This window comes from Pseudorasbora parva, chromosome 19 (assembly GCF_024679245.1).
Source record: "Pseudorasbora parva isolate DD20220531a chromosome 19, ASM2467924v1, whole genome shotgun sequence".
In the NCBI taxonomy this organism is placed as follows: domain Eukaryota; kingdom Metazoa; phylum Chordata; class Actinopteri; order Cypriniformes; family Gobionidae; genus Pseudorasbora; species Pseudorasbora parva.
The window spans coordinates 17,892,389-17,916,712 of NC_090190.1; the positions used below are offsets into that span (position 1 = coordinate 17,892,389).

At 39.9% G+C, this 24,324-nt stretch overlaps 1 long non-coding RNA gene across 1 annotated transcript; it reads left to right on the forward strand.

Moving 5' to 3' along the window:
- The first annotated feature begins 20,440 nt into the window (after positions 1-20,440).
- Positions 20,441-22,884, forward strand: LOC137048009 (uncharacterized). The gene is made up of 3 exons (XR_010899304.1): positions 20,441-20,734; positions 20,890-20,966; positions 21,251-22,884. It is a non-coding gene; the product is annotated as an uncharacterized lncRNA (long non-coding RNA).
- Positions 22,885-24,324: the final 1,440 nt, after the last annotated feature.

The following is a 24,324-nucleotide window of genomic DNA, read 5'->3' on the forward strand; positions in this document are numbered from 1 at the left end:
CACTCACATCTATGAGATCAATTACATTTTATTCATTAATTTTATGTCAGATGATGTCAAATGTCAATTTCAAAATGAGTGCAGAATACGGTCCAAATGCTGAAGTTGTATTATACTTACACTTCTCTTCATGTGTTTTTGACCTACCGTAGCTTGTGATTGTTCACCAGTCTTATGCTGCAAAAAGCATGCTTGTTTTTATTTCAATATGTGTGGCATTCAATATTTTTTTTAAATATAAATAAATAAATAAATAATGCCAAATCACAGAAACCGCAACAATGATTATAATATCAGTGTCAGGTAAGAGTAATATGCGTGCATATAATTTATGGTAGTTTATCAGCCACTTTTATAAATTCATGTGAAATTTATTTTTTTTATCCATTTGAATTCTATCAATAAATAATTAGTTTAAAGAGGTGTCATACGTGATCTTTGCAAACACAGCACATGACCTTTAAAGCCCATGTTACAGAAAACAATTAAAAGTATTAGGATATCACTTTCAATTATTTGCAAATGTATTTTTTGCAGCTCAAAATATTGTAAGTTCAGAAGACCAGTATTATTTATATATATATATATATATATATATATATATATATATATATATATATATATATATATATATATATATATATATATATATATATATATATATATATAGTTAAAAAAATGTATTATATATATATATATATAAAATACATTTTTTAACTTATTTTTCACAATAAAGTGATAGATATTGCTGATAGCAATTATGATATGAAAGGGTTAAATTATGAAAAAACAAGAGACAAGGCGAGACACACAGAGTGAGAGACCCCCTCCACACACACACACACACACACACACACACACACACACACACACACACACACACACACACACACACACACACACACACACACACACACACACACACACACACACACACACACATAGAGTGATCCTGAGAGGGAGGGGGGAGGGGGGAGATGACAGACACAAAATCTAAACAGTGAGAGAACATTGTTTTTATTTCACTGTCTTAAAACACTGTTTTGCAATAACAACAATAGTTTTATCTTCAAAACAGTGTTCCCTAGGACATATCCAACCTGGTTACTAAATAAGGCTACACTCCCACCTTCTGGTTATTCTATATTTAGTTATTCTATATTTATATTTAAACAAAAGGCATTAATCTTCTCATTTTTTTAAGTTACACACACTACTTTTTTTCTTTCTTTTATTAAATACAATTAAATGTGTTTTTTTCTTTTGTTAGTAATGTTTTTTTATATTTATATTTTTTTATTAATAATTATTTGTATTAACACAATTATTTAACTAATTATATAAAACAATATTGTCAATGCCCTACAAATAAACTGGTTTTATACATTAATTTTTTTATTCAAACCCAGAATAAAATGTTTAATCCTTTAATGCAGGCCAAAGCACAGCATTGAGAGGTAATCTTTTTAGACAGAAGAGTGGCTCACACACACACACACACACACACACACACACACACACACACACACACACACACACACACACACACACACACACACACACACACACACACACACACTGTAGAAATCAGTGACACGTGTCCCCATGAGTCTGTGTGCATTCAGGTTGAAGTCCCCACCAGGCTAGAAAAAAGAACACACGCACGCACGCACACACACAGTAGTAATGCTGAAGTATGCTGCAGGCAACTCTTATCAGTTAAGCCCACCCACCATCCCCCATCCACAACACACACCCACACACACACACACACACACACACACACAGTAGTAATGCTGAAGTATGCTGCAGGCAACTCTTATCAGTTAAGCCCACCCACCATCCCCCATCCACAACACACACCCACCCACAAACACACACACATACACACACACTCATGTCTGGTTCACTATCTTTCTGGGGACTCATAGACGTAATGGTTTTTATGCTGTACAAACCATATATTCTGTCATCTACACTGCTCCTACCCCTAAACCTACCCATCACACAAAACTTTCTTCAAAAGAACTCATTCTGTCTGATTTATAAGCTTTTGTACCCATTGGGAAGTCCCCATGAGTCTGTGTGCATTCAGGTTTAAGTCCTCACCAGGCTAGAAAACCATTCACACACACACACAGTGAGGCAAGGTTTTTTGCTTGAAAACTTATACAATATTGCCCTCTACTGGTCATTTAAGGGAGAGCATAAGTGTTAAAAAAACAGGGGGAAAAAAACAGAAAAACAGCCGGTGTGATATATAGAATAACCAGCAGGTGGGAGTATAGCCTTATTTATGAACCAGGCATTTGTGTGCTTATTTTGTGTTTTTTAGGCTTTTGCTACGGGAACACCGTTTGAGATATCCAATAACCGTTCGCATTTTAGCATCTTCTGTATATTTACTTCATGTTGTCCGAGTTTGGAGGAGATTGAATGAATCGCTTTTGAGGAGAGGGTAAAAACTCAGAGCTCGCTTTCGACTTCTTGTTATCTTCCAACCAAATTATCTGACTTCCTGTTGGTCAGAGCTAATGACTGTAAATTAGAAAGTTGTCCGGCTCGAAATGTACAATATATATACCGAGTTTGGTGACTGCAGATAAAACGAACCCCCCCACTTTGGACAAAAGAGACACTTCTTGCTGCCAGTTGGTGGCGCTATAACTTTGACTCACAAAAGTCATATCCATGTGATCGGCCTCTTACAACGAACACACAGCTGAAGTTTCATCAAAATGAATTAATGTATGCAAAAGTTATAACACACTTCCTGTTTCCCTTTTCTCGCCATAAATTCGTCTCTTCGCCACGGCCAAACCGTTTGAGATATCAAAAAGTCGCTCGCAATTTAGCATTCTCAGTGTCTTGTCTTCATGCTGACCGAGTTTGGTGCTTATCGGGTGAATCGTCTAGGAGGAGTATCGCAAATTCCACAGCATACGTTTTCCGAACAACCCATAATAGCTCACTTCCTGTTGGGCGAAGCTTATGACTATGAGTGCGGAAGTTGTTTGGCCCGATGAGATCTATAAGTGTACCGAGTTTCATACATGTACGTGCAAGTGTGTTTAATATATAGACCCAGTTTTTCAAGGGGGCGCTGTTGAGCTCCCCTGCCACGCCCGGGTCAAAGGCCTCTGCCAGACCCTGTTGGCCGCGCATTCCGATGCGTGTGCAAAGTTTCAAGAGTTTTCGAGCATGGGAAGGGCCCCAAAAATGCCCAAAAGGCGAAAAGATAATAATAATAATAATAATAATAAAAATCCTTAGAAGAACAATAGGGCTCTGCGCCCTTTCAGGGCTTGGGCCCTAATTAAAGCTGCGAGCAGCGATGCCGGGCCCAAGCCGGGGGCACCGCCACCCCGGTGGCACCAGCTTAACTGTGCACAGCAGGCAATAGGCATTTAATATGGGAAAAAAAAAATAATGGGACTATGTCAAAGTCATTTGAATTCGCCTCATTTACTGCAGCAACTGGTGCTGCTATGACCAGGAACCACAACACTCACATCTCTGAGATCAATTACATTTTATTCATTAATTTTATGTCAGGTGATGTCAATTGTCAATTTCAAAATGAGTGCAGAATACTGTCCAAATGCTGAAGTTATATTATCCTTAGCCTTCTCTTAAAAATAAATTAAGCCAAATCACAGAGACCGCAACAATGATTTTAATATCAGTGTCAGGTAAGAGTAATATGCGTGCATAAAATTTATAGAAGTTTATTATAAACAGCCACTTTTATAAGATCATATGATTTTTTTTTTTATCCATTTGAATTTTATCAATAAATAATTAGTTTAAAGAGGTGTCATACGTGATCTTTGCAAACACAGCACATGACCTTCTTTAAAGCCCATGTTATAGAAAACAATTAAAAGTATTAGGATATAACTTTCAATTATGTGCAAATGTATTTTTTGCAGCTCAAAATATTGTAAGTTCAGAAGACCAGTGTTATATATATATATATATAATACATTTTTTTAAACTTATTTTTCACAATAAAGTGATAGATATTGCTGATAGCCTATGATATGAAAGGGTTAAATTATGAAAAACAAGAAACAAGGCGTCATACACAGAGTAAGAGAGACCCCCTCCACACACACACACACACACACACACACACACACACACACACAGTGATCCTGAGAGAGGGAGAGTGAGGGGGAATGACAGACACAAAATCTAAACAGTGAGAGAACATTGTTTTATTTCACTCTCTGAAAACACTGTTTTGCAATAACAACAATAGTTTTATCTTCAAAACAGTGTTCCCTAGGACATGTCCAACCTGGTTACTAAATAAGGCTACACTCCCACCTTCTGGTTGTTCTATATACCGGTAGCTCATTGGTTCTCATTTTTGTCCTTAAACAAAAGGCATTAATCTTCTCATTTTTTTAAGTTACACACACTACTTTTTTTTCCTTTTCTTTTTAAAGACAATTAAATGTGTTTTTTTTCTTTTGTTAGTAATGTTTTTTTATATTTATATTTTTTTATTAATAATTATTTGTATTAACACAATTATTTAACTAATTATATAAAACAATATTGTCAATGCCCTACAAATAAACTGGTTTTATACATGAATTTTTTTATTCAAACCCAGAATAATATGTTTAATCCTTTAATGCAGGCCAAAGCACAGCATTGAGAGGTAATCTTTTTAGACAGAAGAGTGACTCACACACACACACACACACACACACACACACACACACACACACACACACACACACACACACACACACACACACACACACACACACACACACACACACACACACACACACACACACACACACACACACATAGTGATCCTAAGAGAGGGAGAGGGAGGGGGGAGGGGGAATGACAGACACAAAATCTAAACAGTGAGAGAACATTGTTTTTATTTCACTGTCTGAAAACACTGTTTTGCAATAACAACAATAGTTTTATCTTCAAAACAGTGTTCCCTAGGACATATCCAACCTGGTTACTAAATAAGGCTACACTTCCAACTTCTGGTTATTCTATATACCGGTAGCTCATTGGTTATCATTTTTGTCCTTAAACATTAATCTTCTCATTTTTAAGTTACACACACCAATTACTTTTTGTTGAAAAAGACAATTAAATGTGTTTTTTCCTTTGTTAGTAATTTTTTTTAAATATTTATATGTTTAATAATTATTTGTATTAACACAATTATTTAACTAATTATATAAAACAATATTGTCAATGCCCTACAAATAAACTGGTTTTATACATTTATTTTTTTATTCAAACCCAGAATAATATGTTTTATCCTTTAATGCAGGCCAAAGCACAGCATTGAGAGGTAATCTTTTTAGCGCACACGCACGCACACACACACACACACACACGCACACACACACACACACACACACACACACACACACACACTCATGTCTGGTTCACTATCTTTCTGGGGACTCATAGACGTAATGGTTTTTATGCTTTACAAACCATATATTCTGTCCTCCTGCCCCTACCCCTAAACCTACCCATTTCACAAAACTTTCTACATTTTTACATTTTCAAAAGAACTCATTCTGTATGATTTATAAGCTTTTGTACCCATTGGGACCTCAATTTAGGCCCCTACAGTGACATGTGTCCCCATGAGTCTGTGTGCATTCAGGTTGAAGTCCCCACCAGGCTAGAACAACACACACACACACACACACACACACACACACACACACACACACACACACACACACACACAGTAGTAATGCTGAAGTATGCTGCAGGCAACTCAAATCAGCTCAGCCCATCCCCCCATCCACAACACCCCCCTTCACCCCCCCACCCCTGCCCCTCACACACACACACACACACACACACTCATGTCTGGTTCACTATCTTTTTCTGGGGACTCACCATAGACGTAATGGTTTTTATGCTGTACAAACCATATATTCTGTCCTCCTACACTGCTCCTACCCCTAAACCTTCCCATCACACAACTTTCTGCATTTTCACCTTTTCAAAGTAACTCATTCTGTCTGATTTATAAGCTTCTGTACCCATTGGGAAGTCCCCATGAGTCTGTGTGCATTCAGGTTTAAGTCCCCACCAGGCTAGAAAACCATTCACACACACACACAGAGGTAAGGTTTTTTTGCTTGAAAACTTATACAATATTGCCCTCTACTGGTCATTTAAGTGAGAGCATAAGTGTTGAAAAAAAAAAAAAAAAAAAAACAGTGTGATATAGAGAATAACCAGCAGGTGGGAGTATAGCCTTATTTATGAACCAGGCACTTGTGTTCTTATTTTGTGTTTTTTAGGCTTTTGCTACGGGAACACCGTTTGAGATATCCAATAACCGTTCGCATTTTAGCATCTTCTGTATATTTACTTCATGTTGTCCGAGTTTGGAGGAGATTGAATGAATCGCTTTTGAGGAGAAGGTAAAAACTCAGAGCTCGCTTTGCCACTTCTTGTTATCTTCCAACCAAATTATCTGACTTCCTGTTGGTCAGAGCTAATGACTGTAAATTAGAAAGTTGTCCGGCTCGAAATGTACAATATATATACCGAGTTTGGTGACTGTAGATAAAACTAACCCCCCACTTTGGACAAAAGTGACACACTTCCTGCTGCCAGTTGGTGGCGCTATAACTTTGACTCACAAAAGTCATATCCATGTGATCGGCCTCTTACAACGAACACACAGCTGAAGTTTCATCAAAATGAATTAATGTATGCAAAAGTTATAACACACTTCCTGTTTCCCTTTTCTCGCCATAAATTTGTCTCTTCGCCACGGCCAAACCGTTTGAGATATCAAAAAGTTGCTTGCAATTTAGCATCCTCAGTGTCTTGACTTCATGCTGACCGAGTTTGGTGCTGATCGGGTGAATCGTCTAGGAGGAGTATCGCAAATTCCACAGCGTGCGTTTTCCGAACAACCCATAATGGCTCACTTCCTGTTGGGCTGACGCATAACTTAGAGCACGAAAGTTGTTCGGCCCGATGAGCTCTATATGTGTACCGAGTTTCATATGTGTACGTGAAAGTGTGTTTCATTTATAGACCACGTTTTCAGACCCCACTTTAGGGGGCGCTGTCGAGCCCCCCTGCCACGCCCGGGTCCCAGCCTCAGCCCGGCCCTGATGGCCGCGCATTCTGATGCGTGTGCAAAGTTTCAAGAGTTTTCGAGCATGGGAAGGGCCCCCAAAATGCCCAAATAGTCGGGTTAAAATAATAATAATAATAATAATTAAAGCTGCGAGCAGCGATGACGGGCCCAAGCCGGTGGCACCGCCACCCCGGTGGCATCAGCTTAACTGTGCGCAGAAGGCCAATAGGCATTTAATATGGAAAAAATTAAATAAAGGGACTATGTCAAAGTCATTTGAATTCACCTCATTAACTGCAGCACTTCTCTTCGTGTGTTTTTGACCTACCGTAGCTTGTGATTGTTCACCAGTCTTATGCTGCAAAAAGCATGCTTGTTTTTATTTCAATATGTGTGGCATTCAATATTTTTTTTAAAATATAAATAAATAAATAAATTAAGCCAAATCACAGAGACCGCAACAATGATTTTAATATCAGTGTCAGATAAGAGTAATAAGCGTGCATATAATTTATGGAAGTTTATTATAAACAGCCACTTTTATAAATTCATGCGAAATTTAATTTTTTTATCCATTTGAATTCTATCAATAAATAATTAGTTTAGAGAGGTGTCATACGTGATCTTTGCAAACACAGCACATGACCTTCTTTAAAGCCCATGTTATAGAAAACAATTAAAAGTATTAGGATATCACTTTCAATAATGTGCAAATGTATTTTTTGCAGCTCAAAATATTGTAAGTTCAGAAGACCAGTGTTATATATATAATACATTTTTTTTTACTTATTTTTCACAATAAAGTGATAGATATTGCTGATAGCAATTATGATATGAAAGGGTTAAATTATGAAAAAACAAGAGACAAGGCGACACAGACAGAGTGAGAGAGACCCCCTCCACACACGCATTCACACACTCACACACACACACACACACACACACACACACACACACACACACACACACACACACACACACAGAGTGAGAGAGACCCCCTCCACACACACACACACACACACACACACACACACACACACACACACACAGAGTGATCCTGAGAGAGGGAGGGGGAAGGGGAATGACAGACACAAAATCTAAACAGTGAGAGATCATTGTTTTTATTTCACTGTCTGAAAACACTGTTTTGCAATAACAACAATAGTTTTATCTTCAAAACAGTGTTCCCTAGGACATATCCAACCTGGTTACTAAATAAGGCTACACTCCCACCTTCTGGTTATTCTATATTTAGTTATTCTATATTTATATTTAAACATAAGGCATTAATCTTCTCATTTTTTAAGTTACACACACTACTTTTTTTTAAAGACAATTAAATGTGTTTTTTTCTTTTGTTAGTAATTTTTTTTATATTTATTTTTTTTATTAATAATTATTTGTATTAACACAATTATTTAACTAATTATATAAAACAATATTGTCAATGCCCTACAAATAAACTGGTTTTATACATTAATTTTTTTATTCAAACCCAGAATAAAATGTTTTATCCTTTAATGCAGGCCAAAGCACAGCATTGAGAGGTAATCTTTTTAGACAGAAGAGTGGCTCACACACACACACTGTAGAAATCAGTGACACGTGTCCCCATGAGTCTGTGTGCATTTAGGTTGAAGTCCCCACCAGGCTAGAAAAAAGAACACACGCACGCACACACACACACACACACACACACACACACACACTGTAGAAATCAGTGACACGTGTCCCCATGAGTCTGTGTGCATTCAGGTTGAAGTCCCCACCAGGCTAGAAAAAAGAACACACGCACGCACACACACACACACACTGTAGAAATCAGTGACACGTGTCCCCATGAGTCTGTGTGCATTCAGGTTGAAGTCCCCACCAGGCTAGAAAAAAGAACACACGCACACACACGCACACACACGCACACACACACACACACACACACACACACACACACACACACACACACACACACACACACACACACACACACACACACACACACACACACACACACACACACACTGTAGAAATCAGTGACACGTGTCCCTATGAGTTTGTGTGCATTCAGGTTGAAGTCCCCACCAGGCTAGAAAAAAGAACACACACACACACACACACACACACACACACACACACACACACACACACACACACACACACACACACACACACACACACACACACACACACAGTAGTAATGCTGAAGTATGCTGCAGGCAACTCAAATCAGCTCAGCCCATCCCCCCATCCACAACACCCCCCTTCACCCCCCCCCACCCCTGCCCCTGCCCCTCACACACACACACACACACACACACACACACACACACACACACACACACACACACACACACACACACACACACACACACACACACACACACACACACACACACACACTCATGTCTGGTTCACTATCTTTTTCTGGGGACTCACCATAGATGTAATGGTTTTTATGCTGTACAAACCATATATTCTGTCCTCATACACTGCTCCTACCCCTAAACCTACCCATCACACAACTTTCTGCGTTTTCACCTTTTCAAAGTAACTCATTCTATTTGATTTATAAGCTTTTGTACCCATTGGGAAGTCCCCATGAGTCTGTGTACATTCAGGTTTAAGTCCCCACCAGGCTAGAAAACCATTCACACACACACACACACACACAGAGGTAAGGTTTTTTTGCTTGAAAACTTATACAATATTGCCCTCTACTGGTCATTTAAGTGAGAGCATAAGTGTTGAAAAAAAAACAGAAAAACAGCCAGTGTGATATATAGAATAACCAGCAGGTGGGAGTATAGCCTTATTTATGAAGCAGGCACTTGTGTTCTTATTTTGTGTTTTTTAGGCTTTTGCTACGGGAACACCGTTTGAGATATCCAATAACCGTTCGCATTTTAGCATCTTCTGTATATTTACTTCATGTTGTCCGAGTTTGGAGGAGATTGAATGAATCGCTTTTGAGGAGAAGGTAAAAACTCAGAGCTCGCTTTCCACTTTGTGTTATCTTCCAACCAAATTATCTGACTTCCTGTTGGTCAGAGCTAATGACTGTAAATTAGAAAGTTGTCCGGCTCGAAAAGTACAATATATATACCGAGTTTGGTGAATGTAGATAAAACTAACCCCCCGCTTTGGACAAAAGTGACACTTCCCACTGCCAGTTGGTGGCGCTATAACTTTGACTCACAAAAGTCATATCCATGTGATCGGCCTCTTATAACGAACACACAGCTGAAGTTTCATCAAAATGAATTAATGTATGCAAAAGTTATAACACACTTCCGGTTTCCCTTTTCTCGCCATAAATTCATCTCTTTGCCACGGCCAAACCGTTTGAGATATCAAAAAGTTGCTCGCAATTTAGCATCCTCAGTGTGTTGACTTCATGCTGACCGAGTTTGGTGCTGATCGGGTGAATCGTCTAGGAGGAGTATCGCAAATTCCAGAGCATGTGTTTTCCGAACAACCCATAATAGCTCACTTCCTGTTGGGCGAAGCTTATGACTATGAGTGCGGAAGTTGTTTGGCCCGATGAGATCTATAAGTGTACCGAGTTTCATACATGTACGTGCAAGTGTGTTTAATATATAGACCCAGTTTTTCAAGGGGGCGCTGTTGAGCCCCCCTGCCACGCCCGGGTCAAAGGCCTCTGCCAGACCCTGTTGGCCGCGCATTCCGATGCGTGTGCAAAGTTTCAAGAGTTTTCGAGCATGGGAAGGGCCCCAAAAATGCCCAAAAGGCGAAAAGATAATAATAATAATAATAATCCTTAGAAGAACAATAGGGCTCTGCGCCCTTTCAGGGCTTGGGCCCTAATAATCCTTAGAAGAACAATAGGGCTCTGCGCCCTTTCAGGGCTTGGGCCCTAATAATAATAATCCTTAGAAGAACAATAGGGCTCTTCGCCCTTTCAGGGCTTGGGCCCTAATAACCTGGCAAAAATACCTTGAAATTCCAGGTAATAACACAACACTTGCCACACACCAAGTTAAAACCAAATATCATTTTTTTTTCTCCATGATACCACTATTGTTTGATTAACATTAATGCTGCAGTCCGTAACTTTATGCGCTCTAGCTGTTAATAAAAAGAACTGCTTGTGGAAGAACATTGGCACTGGAGCTTCTCTCTGTTTATGTCTATGGCGAGTCACACAGGGACTGTGCTCCTCCGCAGCAGTGCCTACCAGTCTGGTTGTACACCCTTGTGAAAAAGAAGTGTGCTTAATTGTATTGAAAGTGTATTTTTTGTGCACTTAATATATTTAAAGTATATTTTTTAAAAACTGCACTTATAGATAATATAATATAATTAAAATTAAGTGCCACTTAAGTGTACTTAAAGAGAATACACTTTAATGACAATATTTCTAAACACACTTAAGTACACTTTTTTAAAATTCACTTTGTAATAATATCGAATTAATTTGTATTTTTAAAAAGTACACTTTCATGACAATATTTATAAACACACTTTAGTGTACTTATAATAAGTGTACTTTGTAATAATGTATCATTAATTTGTACTTTAAAAAAGTACACTTTCATGACGATATTTATAAACACACTTTAGTACACTTATAATAAGTGTACTTTGTAATAATATCTAATTAATTTGTACTTTAACAAAGTACACTTTCATGACGATATTTAATAACACACTTTAGTACACTTATAATAAGTGCACTTTGAAATAATATCTAATTAATTTGTACTTTAACAAAGTACACTTTCATGACAATATTTAATAACACACTTTAGTACACTTATAATAAGTGCACTTTGTAATAATATATAATTAATTTGTACTTTAACAAAGTACACTTTCATGACGATATTTAATAACACACTTTAGTACACTTATAATAAGTGCACTTTGAAATAATATCTAATTAATTTGTACTTTAACAAAGTACACTTTCATGACGATATTTATAAACACACTTTAGTGCACTTTTAATAAGTGCACTTTAAAATAATATCTAATTAATTTGTACTTTAAAAAGTACACTTTCATGACAATATTTAATAACACACTTTAGTACACTTATAATAAGTGCACTTTGTAATAATATATAATTAATTTATACTTTAAAAAACGTCTCAGGTTACGTATGTAACCCTAGTTCCCTGAGGGAACGAGACGCTGCGTCGAAACGCTGTGAGAACGCCTCTGCGTTAATGCGTCGTGAAGCGCCTGTAGAACCATTCCATCGGAAAAAAGATCGATCGTCGCCGACGTGATGACGTCGCCGACGTGATGACGTCATCAACCGGAGACTATAAAAGGTCCGCGAACACAAACAGGAACTAGCTTCTGATAAAGCCTGAAGTAAGTGATCACGGACACGCCGGGAGTATGGCAGAGCGACGCAGCGTCTCGTTCCCTCAGGGAACTAGGGTTACATACGTAACCTGAGACGTTCCCTTTCGGGGAACTCGAGCTGCGTCGAAACGCTGTGAGAACGCTTATACCCACATCGCCATAGGACCAAGTGTCTCGTATGTGTGAAGCCGAAGCGCACACGGTTACGAGAGTACCTGTGCCCCAACTGTAGATGCCAGGTCTAGTTCATAGAACCTGACGAAAGTTAAAGGAGACGACCATCCGGCCGCGTTTACAAATATCGTGGAGGGACGCCCCCGACAAAAGTGCTTAAGAAGCAGCCATACCCCTGGTTGAATGCGTCCGGACAGCCAGTGGAGACTGCTGCCCGGCCGCCTCATAAGCAAGTGAGATGGCCTCGACCACTCACTTGCTCATCCTCTGCTTAGATACTGGGGCCCCTTCTTAGGGGGCCCGAAACAGACAAACAGCTGATCAGTTTTCCTCCACAGGGCAGCTCTGTGGACATAGTATCTAGTGCTCTAACAGGGCACAGCAGATTAATCTTCCTGGTCTGACGTCGTGAAAGGAGGAGGACAGAATGCTTGAAGAGTAATGGGGCCCCGTGGGCTCGTAGGAACCTTGGGGACATAACCCGGCCTGGGATGAGAAAACCCCGGCGCAAACTCTAGACATGAGTGCATAACAGGCCTCAACCTTAAAGTGCCACGGAGGAAACGTGTAATCAGAGGGTGTCTTCCCAAGACACTCCACCCAAAGGGACGTGGACGGCACCCAAGGCCGCCACGTACGCCTCTATTGTGGAGGGGGTCAACCCTGCCGAGAACCTTGCCTGCAGAAACTCCAGCACTGTACCAACCGGGCAGTTAACTGGGTCCCACTGGCGTTCTCTGCACCATGCTGAGAAAAGTTTCCCTTTCAGAGCGTACAGTTTCCTCGTGGACGGAGCTCTGGAGTGAAGGATGGTCTCTACGACCTCGGCCGAGAGACCTTCCTCTATGAGCCTAGCCCCCTCAGAGGCCAGGCCCACAGTTTCCACATCTCTGGGCGTGGGTGCAGGAATCTCCCGCCCGCCTGAGAGAGAAGATCCCTCCTGGTCGGAATCTCCATCGGAGAGCCTTCCAGGAAAGATATCAGGTCCGAAAACCATACTCGGGTCGGCCAGTACGGAGCCACTAGGAGTACCTGGGCCCCGTCCCGGCGTACCCTGTCCAGAACTCCTGGAAGCAAGACAATCGGGGGGAAGGCGTACAGAGGTAGCCTCGGCCACCCCTGTACCATGGCATCCAACCCCAGCGGGGCTGGATGGGTCAGAGAAACCACTGCGGGCAGTGAGAACTCTCCGCCGAAGCAAATAGCTCACATATACCTTCCATAGGAGCTCCACCACTTCTGGGTGGAGTCTCCATTCCCCGGGCCTCGGCCCCTGCCTCGACAGGCTGTCTGCTTCCTGATTCAGGACCCCCGGGATATATACTGCTCTGACTGACAGCAATTTCCCTTGGACCCACAGGAGGATCCGATGTGCCAATTGTCCAACGGACGGGACCTCAGACCCCCCTGGTGATTTATATAGACGACCACCGATGTGTTGTCTGCACATGGTGGCCCCTTGAGGTCGGGCAGGAACTGTTTCAATGCAAGAAACACTGCGAGCATCTCTAGCCGATTTACGTGCCAGTGCCGCTGATGTTCCTGCCATAGACCCTGGGATGAGCGACCACTCATGGTCGCCCCCCCAGCCCGTGAGAGAGGCATCTGTCGTTAGCGTTACGCGACGAACATGAGCCCCCAACACGGGACCCTGAGATAAAAACCCCGGGTTTTTCCACATGACCAGAGCACGTAGGCATCGCCGCGTGACTTTGATCGTGCGGAGCGGATTTCCCCTCGGGGAGAACCCTTTTGTTTTGAGCCACCACTGCAGTGGCCTCATGTACAGTAGGCCAAAAGGTATCACGTTGGACGCTGCTGCCATGAGACCTAACAGTTTCTGGAACCGTTTCACAGTGACGGCTCGGCCTAGCTTCTGTTCTTTGGCGGCTGCCAGGATCGATGCTATGCGTGTTGGCGATAATTGCGCCCGCATAATTACCGAGTCCCAGTTCACACCTAGAAAAGTGGTTCTCTGAGCCGGAGAAAGCACACTCTTCTTGGCGTTCAGCCTCAACCCCAGCTTCGACATATGGGCGAGAACAGCATCTCGATGCTGAACCGCCATCTGCTCTGTATTCGCTAGAATCAGCCAGTCGTCGATATAGTTCAGTATGCGGATGCCCTGTAGACGCAGCGGCGCCAGAGCTGCATCCACACACTTGGTGAACGTGCGGGGTGACAGTGCTAGACCGAAGGGAAGTACACGATATTGGTATGCCTCTCCCCCGAAGGCAAACCTCAGGAACTTCCTGTGATGTGGAAGGATGGAGACATGAAAATACGCATCTTTGAGGTCTATGGTGACAAACCAATCCTCCGATTTGACCTGCGCTACAATCTGTCTGAGTGTAAGCATCTTGAATTTGAGCTTGGCCACCGAGCGATTCAATAGCCGCAGATCTAATATCGGGCGTAAGCCCCCATCCTTCTTCGGCACGATGAAGTAACGGCTGTAAAAGCCAGACTCCCTGCTGGGAGGGGGAACCCTCTCTATAGCCCCTTTTTGCAGGAGTGTCTCTACTTCCTGTGCCATTACCAGAGCCTGCTCCGGGCCCACCTCTGTAGGTAGGACACCGCAGAAAGGAGGTGGCCGACTTCTGAACTGAATGGCGTACCCCTTTTCTATTATCTGCAGGACCCACTGAGATATATTTGATAGACGTTTCCACTCGTCTAGAAAATCTACTAAGGGAACCAGCCTCTCGAGGCTGGCCTCTGGTGTATTTTGAGCAACAAGCACAGTGCCCTGAAGCGGCGGACCGGCAGGGAACGACTGACTTGACTGCTCGGGAGCCCCCCGAAGGGGGAGCGGACCACCCTCGAGTGGCCCGCGGGGACCGTCTGCGCCCCGGCATTGCGGCGGGGTTGGCAGCGCGGCCCCCAGAGGGCGCTGCAGGACAACGGGTACCGTAGGCAGAGGTAAACACCGTTTCCCTTCGGAGGGGACTACCCTCAGCGTCCTTTTGTTTCCCCTGCCCTCCGAGGAGGGGGCGGACCACCCTCAGGTGGCCCGCGGAGACCCTCTGCGCCCCGACATTGCGGCGGGGTTGGCAGCGCGGCCCCTTGAGGGTACCGAAGGAAGACGGGTACCGTATGCTGAGGTAAGCACCGTCTTCCCACGGAGGGGAAACTAAGGGAACCAGCCTCTCGAGGCTGGCCTCTGGTGTAATTTGAGCAGCGAGTGCAGTGCCCTGAAACGGCGAACCGGCAGGGAACACCTGACCTGACTGCTCGCATGCCCTCCGAGGAGGGGGCGGACCACCCTCAGGTGGCCCGCGGAGACCCTCTGCGCCCTGACATTGCGGCGGGGTTAGCAGCGCGGCCCCCTGTGGGCACCGAAGGAAGACGGGTACCGTGTGCTGAGGTAAGCACCGATTTCCTTCGGAGGGGAAATGCCAGGGACGATGCAGCTGAAGGCGAGAGATAGCTCGCAAGCGTCTCTTCGATCTTCGGCATCGCCCCATAACCATAGTGTCTCAGCCCAAATATATTACTATATGCAGATGTATGTGGGCTGAACACTCTATATGATACCGCTTGTTTCCTCCATGACCTAGACACCTCGGTGTGCAGGTCAGGGAAGAATGGCAGGACGTTGATGCTTTGCACGAGAGGGCAGGAATCGCTCATCTAATTTCGTTCTCTCTGATTTCGATGGGATTCAGATATTTCAGCCAGCCAGTCATTTCTTATTTTTATATTTAACCTGGCCACAGCTCTCGTGAGAACCTCAACTCACTAGCGGGTGACTGAAGTGGCGAGTCTTCAGTCGCGATGCTCTCAACGTCCACCTCCTCAGAGCTGGATAGTTGGAGCACCGGTGCTCCGCCCAGGGAGGAAGAGACCGCAGAGCGGGCTTCCAAACCCCGAGACGAGACACTGGACGATACAGGTGAGGGCTGAGATAAGGCCGGGCCCGTCTCAAACCCCTCTGTAAAGTCCACTTTTTTTTTTTTTTTTTCACTCGCAGGGGACTGAAGTGGCGAATCTTCAGTCGCGATGCTCTCAACGTCCACCTCCTCGGAGCTGGATAGTTGGAGCACCGGCGGCTCTCTCGGGGGGGAAGAAACCGCAATGCGTGCTTCCAAGCCCCGAGAAGAACCGCTGGATGGAGCAGGTGAGGGCAGAGATAAGGCAGTGCCCGTCTCAAACCCCTCTGCAACATCCAATTGTGAACCCCACGACTGCAGCCTCCGCTCTGCCTCGGCAGCAGCGGGACCAGAGCCGCGGGGAACACGAGCCGAGGCACCCTCCTCGAAGAGTGCCCGGCGGGAGCGCAGCGTTCTCAGTGGCATACGCTCACAGTGCTCGCAAGCAGCCCCCTCGAGGGCTGCCTGGGCATGCTGCGCTCCCAAGCATGCAACACAGAGAAGATGTGTGTCCCCGCCCGTGATGTAGCGTGGGCAGGGAGGAACACACTTTCTGAAATTGCTGCTTTCACTCGCCATTTCTATCTATTTTATTTTCTCTTTTTTCTGTTAATATATGAAATATTTAACAAAAGGGTGGAAAATCTCTGATAATAGACAGACAAAAACACCAAATAGACAGACAGGTTCACACAGATCGCTTACTGAAGGCACAGAAGCTAGTTCCTGTTTGTGTTCGCGGACCTTTTATAGTCTCCGGTTGATGACGTCATCACGTCGGCGACGTCATCACGTCGGCGACGATCGATCTTTTTTCCGATGGAATGGTTCTACAGGCGCTTCACGACGCATTAACGCAGAGGCGTTCTCACAGCGTTTCGACGCAGCTCGAGTTCCCCGAAAGGGAAGTACACTTTCATGACAATATTTACAAACACACTTTAGTGCACTTTTAATAAGTGCACTTTGTAATAATATCTAGTTAATTTTCACTTAAAGAAAGTACACTTGTATGACAATATTTATAAACACACTTAAGTGCACTTTTTAAAAATGCACCTTGTAATAATGTCTACACCTAAATTTACTTAAAACATTTTAATTATGAGTTTGTTTCATAAAGTGCACTTATTTTACTAATGACAAAGCACATGGAAAATAAATGATTTAAAAAAAAAAGTGAGTTGTCCAAATTTACATTGGTTAATTTATTTTTCTTCAAAATTTCACTCGCTTACACTCCAGTACAACATACTGTTGAAATGTTATAACTAGCTCCTATGAACTCAACTACAAGTGTCAGTTTTCTACATAATTTGACATTGTCAATCTTTATGAGAGGAGTTGTCTAATGTACTGTAGGCTACTTTACATCTGTGTACAGAATAACCTACTTTAAATATTATGTTGTTGTATGGCGATTAAACACACATTTAATTGCATTAATTGCAAGAAAAAGTTGAACAAATCTAAACCAAATTAATTTGCATTAAAATTCAGTTAAAATAGGCTACATTTCATTTTAATCAGACTCACTGTAAACATGATTGACTTTTAGTTAGGTGAATGAGTCAAGTTCTCTGAAATACAGTCCAACTACACAGTGTTTTAGAACAACCTGAACAGAAATGGATAATTAATACGTCATTTATAATCAACATTTAATGCACGAAATATCTTATTTTATATTTATACTTAATATTTCAATGCGCATGCGCCAAAAATACTACGTCATGATTTTGAAAAATGCGCGGTCTGTCATGTTTGCGTCATCGCGATGCATAATGAAGCTGAAGGACAACAGACAACAGAGGAGCGAACCGTTTGGATCATTACAGATGAGACGTTATATGCTACAAATTAGGGCTGGTCGATTCCGAAATTTTTGGAATCGATTCCGATTCCAATTCCTGTTTCCGGAATCGACAGAGTCGATTCCAAGAATCGATTCCCCACTGTTGTTTTCGATTCCTTTTCGATTCTTCTTTTTTTTAACAAAATCGATGGTGAACCTAGTTCCGGAGTGACCGCAGGATACAAGGATGTAGAAAGTATCCTTCTCTGAAACTTTATTTGTAAAATGATGATACGTTTCCATAACTCTGATGAATTTTAAATAATGGATTCTCCTGAAATGGCCCATATAGCCCAGAAGTAAATGCGATTTAGCCTAATAAATCAAAAGGATAGCACATTATTCATGGATGTGTTTAAAACTACATGACATGTCTAAAATGCATGTGCACAGTTAAGTTAAATGACTACATTCAAATAAGTGCTTGCACAGAATGTACGAGGTAAAATAACCACAATATTAAAGAAAAAAAATTATATAAGAGTGCGCAGTTTATTTGTCAATCAGATGCGCGAGCAAGTTGCGTTCATTACTATAGCAACATAGACTCGGTCATTATAAGCTGTACTAGGCGCATTTTCTTTCTGTTATCAATGGATTAATGAAAATAAAAGAAAATAGAAAATTAAAATAAGACCCTCACATCTGCATCTGTAAGCAGCGCTCAAAACCTACCGTTGTGGATAACAGAACCATTTCACAATTTAAAATTATGGAGTTTTTGTGTGCAAAATGTAGCAAACTTGTCCACGATGCAGCATCACAGAAGGAAACAATGGCAATAAACACTATTAAACTAAGTGAAAGGAAAGGTATAGTAATAATCAGCGATATGCGTTCTCATATGGCTCGATTTGAACGTTTCATACCATAAAAATAAGTAGTTAGAATTACGTTCTAGTGACGTCATCACACAATGACGCAAAAAAAACGCTGAATAGACTCTATGCACGATCACTTCCGCGTTTTGTCTCAGCCCGCCCATCTACTTCCGGTGCTGCGCCTGTGTGAAGAATTCGGTGGAGATGATGGCAAATTACACTCGCTGTTTACAAGAGCTTCCCGCGATTACCGTGAATGACGTTAATGCTTAACTATACTATACTATACTGTACTATTCTATTCTATTCTATACTATACTATACTGTACTGTACTATTCTATACTATACTATACTATATACTATACTATACTATACTATAATATATGTGTGTGTGTGTGTGTGTGTGTGTAATATAACATAATACTTAAATTATAAATCGCTGTCAAACTAATTTTATGAATGAGTTTTGCCGGTAGTACACTTCGCTGTAGAATGTGCTATGCGGAAGTAAAGACGCGGTCTGAGATTCTACCGGAAATACGTAAGCAAAGTTCGTGCATAGAGTCTATTGCTTTATTTTTAACTCGTAATTTGAAACTAAGTGTTCAAAAGAACCTTTTGCAAAAAATAAATAGACTTCCAATCATTATTAGTAAGCGAGAGACAAGTGAATAAAGAGGAGTCGATTCCCCGAGATGGAATCGATTCCAAACGTTGGAATCGACTCTCGATTCCCAACGCCTTGGAATCGAGGAATCGATTCTTTTTGGAATCGATTCCCAGCCCTACTACAAATAACGAGTCAAGTAAGTATATCTTGATATAAGCTCTCTTGATTTTACATTTTCACCGTAACATGGTAGCTCTCTATTACGGTGTAGTTATTTAGTTTAATCGCAGATAGGATAGACGCACTATGGACTCGGGAGGTGAATTAATCATGTTTCCTATCATGTATCTAAGATTGCATTATAATAATTTCTTAAATCGGAATGTGATCGCCGGTGTGGGCATGTTCAATGAATCTGCCTGCTGTAAATACAATATTTGAATCGAACTCCTACTTTTTAAATGGACAGAAGACATTTAACGTTATATACATTTATTCCATATATTAACTTATAACAACCAGTAATGAAATAATGATTTTAATATGTTCTTTTCTTTTTGCATTTGGAGAGTAAGATGTTAAAGTACTATTTGTGTTTTTAATATTTTGTGCTTATCTTATTTTATTTTTTATTTTGTAGGATCAATACAGATGTGTTATTGGAGATCCAGTGCAAGCTGAGTGGAATTACAGAGCCATCTTGATGAGGTCAAGTTAATGTTAATTATGAATTTATGCCCAGCCATGACACTGATCACACAAGCTAAAACATTGCTATCAAGTCTTTAGCTTTTAAATGCTTTGCATCTTGTCCATTTGTAAGTAATACATTCCCACTTGTGCATTTACAGATCCCCTAATCATTATATATTTTACAGGCCACACACCCAAAGGAATGGAGCCGCAGCATTGCTGTGCCAGGCGTGGTAAATACAGGAACATCCTTCATGGAGATGGGCGAGGTAAGAATAAACTAGCAAGGCAAGATGAGGAAAAATGCAAAAATACTTGTCTCAATTTACATTGGTCTTGGGTTATTTATCTATATTTAAGTTATGTTTAATTCCCTGTAAAGTAGGAATAAAAACCATTATTAAAATGTTCTCTATTTTTAAAGTCCAGTGTCAGTGAAGATGATGTGCTCAGTGGGATACGTGAAGGAACCTCTCCAGTCATTCTACCCTGACGACTGAGGTAATTCATCACATAGGGGATGCAGTTGTGGTCAAAAGCGTACACACACCGTGCAGAATAAACTGCTTCATCAGGGCAGTACTAGATAAAAAAGAGACAACATGCTCATTTTTATGATTTCTTTTTTTTTCTTCTTCTTTTCATACAGATACTGCTGTGTGAATATAAACTTTGGAGCACAACTGTACATCTATCGTTTTAATTTAATTGAGCCAATTATAATAATGGATAGATCTGTTTTATAAACAAGTTTTTTCTTTGCGTTTTCTTTTTCTTTCCTCAAGGTATATATTTTTTTTGCTTTCCTGCCTCTTTGGAACATGTCCATTCACATCTACTGTGGAGAGATGGTGCGCCAGTTTCCTACTGATGGAGAGCTTCTCGGACATTGACATAAACAGCACTTTCCAAACAACTTGAAAATAGTTGGTGACAAACAATTTTGTGTGCCTTTGGAGTTCTTCAGTTTTTTTTTCTTTTTTTTTTTCTTTCACTGTAATGCTGGAATAAGATTTTAGAATAAACCTTTTGGTACTAATTTTGGTGCTAGTAAAGGTTTAAGAGCTTATAAGTTCAGTAACACTTTACAATAAGATCTAATTTGTTAACGTTATTTAATGTATTGGCCGACATGATCTAACGGTGATTTATTTTTATTTATTTCTTTTATTTAATTTTTTACAGTGTTTATTAATAGTGGTTGACCTTGCTTAATAAATTATAGTTCAAAGCTGGTTAATTAAATTTATAGTCATTGTTCATGCAAGTTAAAAATGCATTAAATAATTAACATATATACAACTTTTGATTTTAAGATTGCATTAATAATAGGGGTGTAACAGTACACAAAGCTGACAGTTCGGGGAGGAACACTAAATATAAAAATGCTTTTTTTTAATTTTTTTATTGGTTTACTGAACAAATTGTAATTGTCCTAAACTAAAGGTTTCTTAAAGAATTAAAAATATAATATAAAAAATATCTCTACTAATTATTATTATTATTACCTTTATTTAACCAGGAGAAAAACTCACTGAGATTAAAATGTCCTGTCCTGGCCAAGATAGGCAGCTCTGTTTGCATGTACAGTTATACATAAAAAGTCACATAAAAAACATAAAACATACAACCAGTCAAAAACAATTACACACCATTAATTTACTCTCAAAATGATGAGGTAAAATTTTAAAATGACTAAATGTCACCAGATCTTTTAGCTTCAACTCAGTCTCGAGCAAATTCCAATCTGAGGCTGCGACATATTTGAAGGACGTTTTACCAAGCTTAACTCTAACAAAGGGCCCACAAAGATTATAATTTGATTCAGAATGTAATATATAATTGCCTTGTTGTTTCTTGTTTAATCAAACGACAAAGAATGCTGTATAGTGTAGACTATATAGGGAGGCCTTACTTGCACTTGCATTGTATGCAAACGTGTAAACTTCTCATGCATTAACTTATAAATCTAATTATAGGTTAGATTTTTTTCAGGTTTTCAGGTTAAGTAGAATATGATGAATATATAGGCTAATATAATGCATACATTTAGTGAAAGAGTTCATCTCTCTCGTGTTTTATCGACATCTTTCTGCTGTTGAAACACTGAACGATTACACAATGTGATACATTTTAGTAAGTTGTAATGTATCCTTAACATACTTTCTGATGTTAATTCATGTTAATTCTTTGACTATGACAAGGTGATCACATTCACTCGTGCCGCAGTGCTGCTTGAACTGATGTGTCTTTACAGTGATCTGTCATGTCACATTAAAGAGCATCAATATGGCATCACTTGAATTTAATGATAAAATTGACAGAATACATATGTTCTTGTGTTTGTGTAAATAGTTTTTTGGGTTTTTCTTGGGCATCAAAAAAAAGTTTTTTTTGTATATTTGTTTTACAGATTGTTATGTCAATAAATGTAGAGGATTTAAATTTGGATGTGTTTATTATACGAAATTGCAGCTGTATTATTTGAAAAATGTAATTATGAATGTATTTCATTATATTAGAGTGTACATGTAGATTACGTTAAGGTATATTTTAGTTCATATTAAATGCTTGTTTTTAAGACAGTAGAATGGATGTCAGTACATTGAGCAGTGCACTTTAATTACAATTTTAATACACTAGAAGCGATTATGAAAGTACATATAAAGTTGTATTTAAGTACCACTTAAGTTGTTCCAAAAAATCACTCTTAATTGCAACTTATTGTATTTTATTTCAACTTAATATGTGATAAATTTGAAATCAATTACATATAATGTGTGTTAAGTACACCGAAAACATTGCATTTAATTCACACTTAAGTGTATATTTAGCTGACATTAAAGTGTTTTAGTTCACATTAATTGCTTGTCAGTACATTGAGCAGTGCACTTTAATTACAATTTTAATACACTAGAAGTGATTATGAAAGTACATATAAAGTTGTATTTAAGTACCACTTAAGTTGTTCCAAAAAATCACTCTTAATTGCAACTTATTGTATTTTATTTCAACTTAATATGTGATAAATTTGAAATTAATTACATATAATGTGTGTTAAGTACACCGAAAACATTGCATTTAATTCACACTTAAGTGTATATTTAGCTGACATTAAAGTATGTTTTAGTTCACATTAATTGCTTGTCAGTACATTGAGCAGTGCACTTTAATTACAATTTTAATACACTAGAAGCGATTATGAAAGTACATATAAAGTTGTATTTAAGTACCACTTAAGTTGTTCCAAAAAATCACTCTTAATTGCAACTTATTGTATTTTATTTCAACTTAATATGTGATAAATTTGAAATCAATTACATATAATGTGTGTTAAGTACACCGAAAACATTGCATTTAATTCACACTTAAGTGTATATTTAGCTGACATTAAAGTATGTTTTAGTTCACATTAATTGCTTGTCAGTACATTGAGCAGTGCACTTTAATTACAATTTTAATACACTAGAAGCGATTATGAAAGTACATGTAAAGTTGTATTTAAGTACCACTTAAGTTGTTCCAAAAAATCACTCTTAATTGCAACTTATTGTATTTTATTTCAACTTAATATGTGATAAATTTGAAATCAATTACATATAATGTGTGTTAAGTACACCGAAAACATTGCATTTAATTGCACAATTAAGTGTATTTAGTATAAGTATATTATCTGTGTAATAAGTACACTTTATAAAAGTACACTAAAGTGCACTTTTTTTTCACAAGGGCAGACGCAATACAAACGAGAAACCTACAGTTCTGGAAAAAAATACCACTGCAATTTTTTCTTAAATCAGTATCTCTACAAGTATACAATTATCTGTATACAATATCTGTTGAATTCCAACACAGGCAC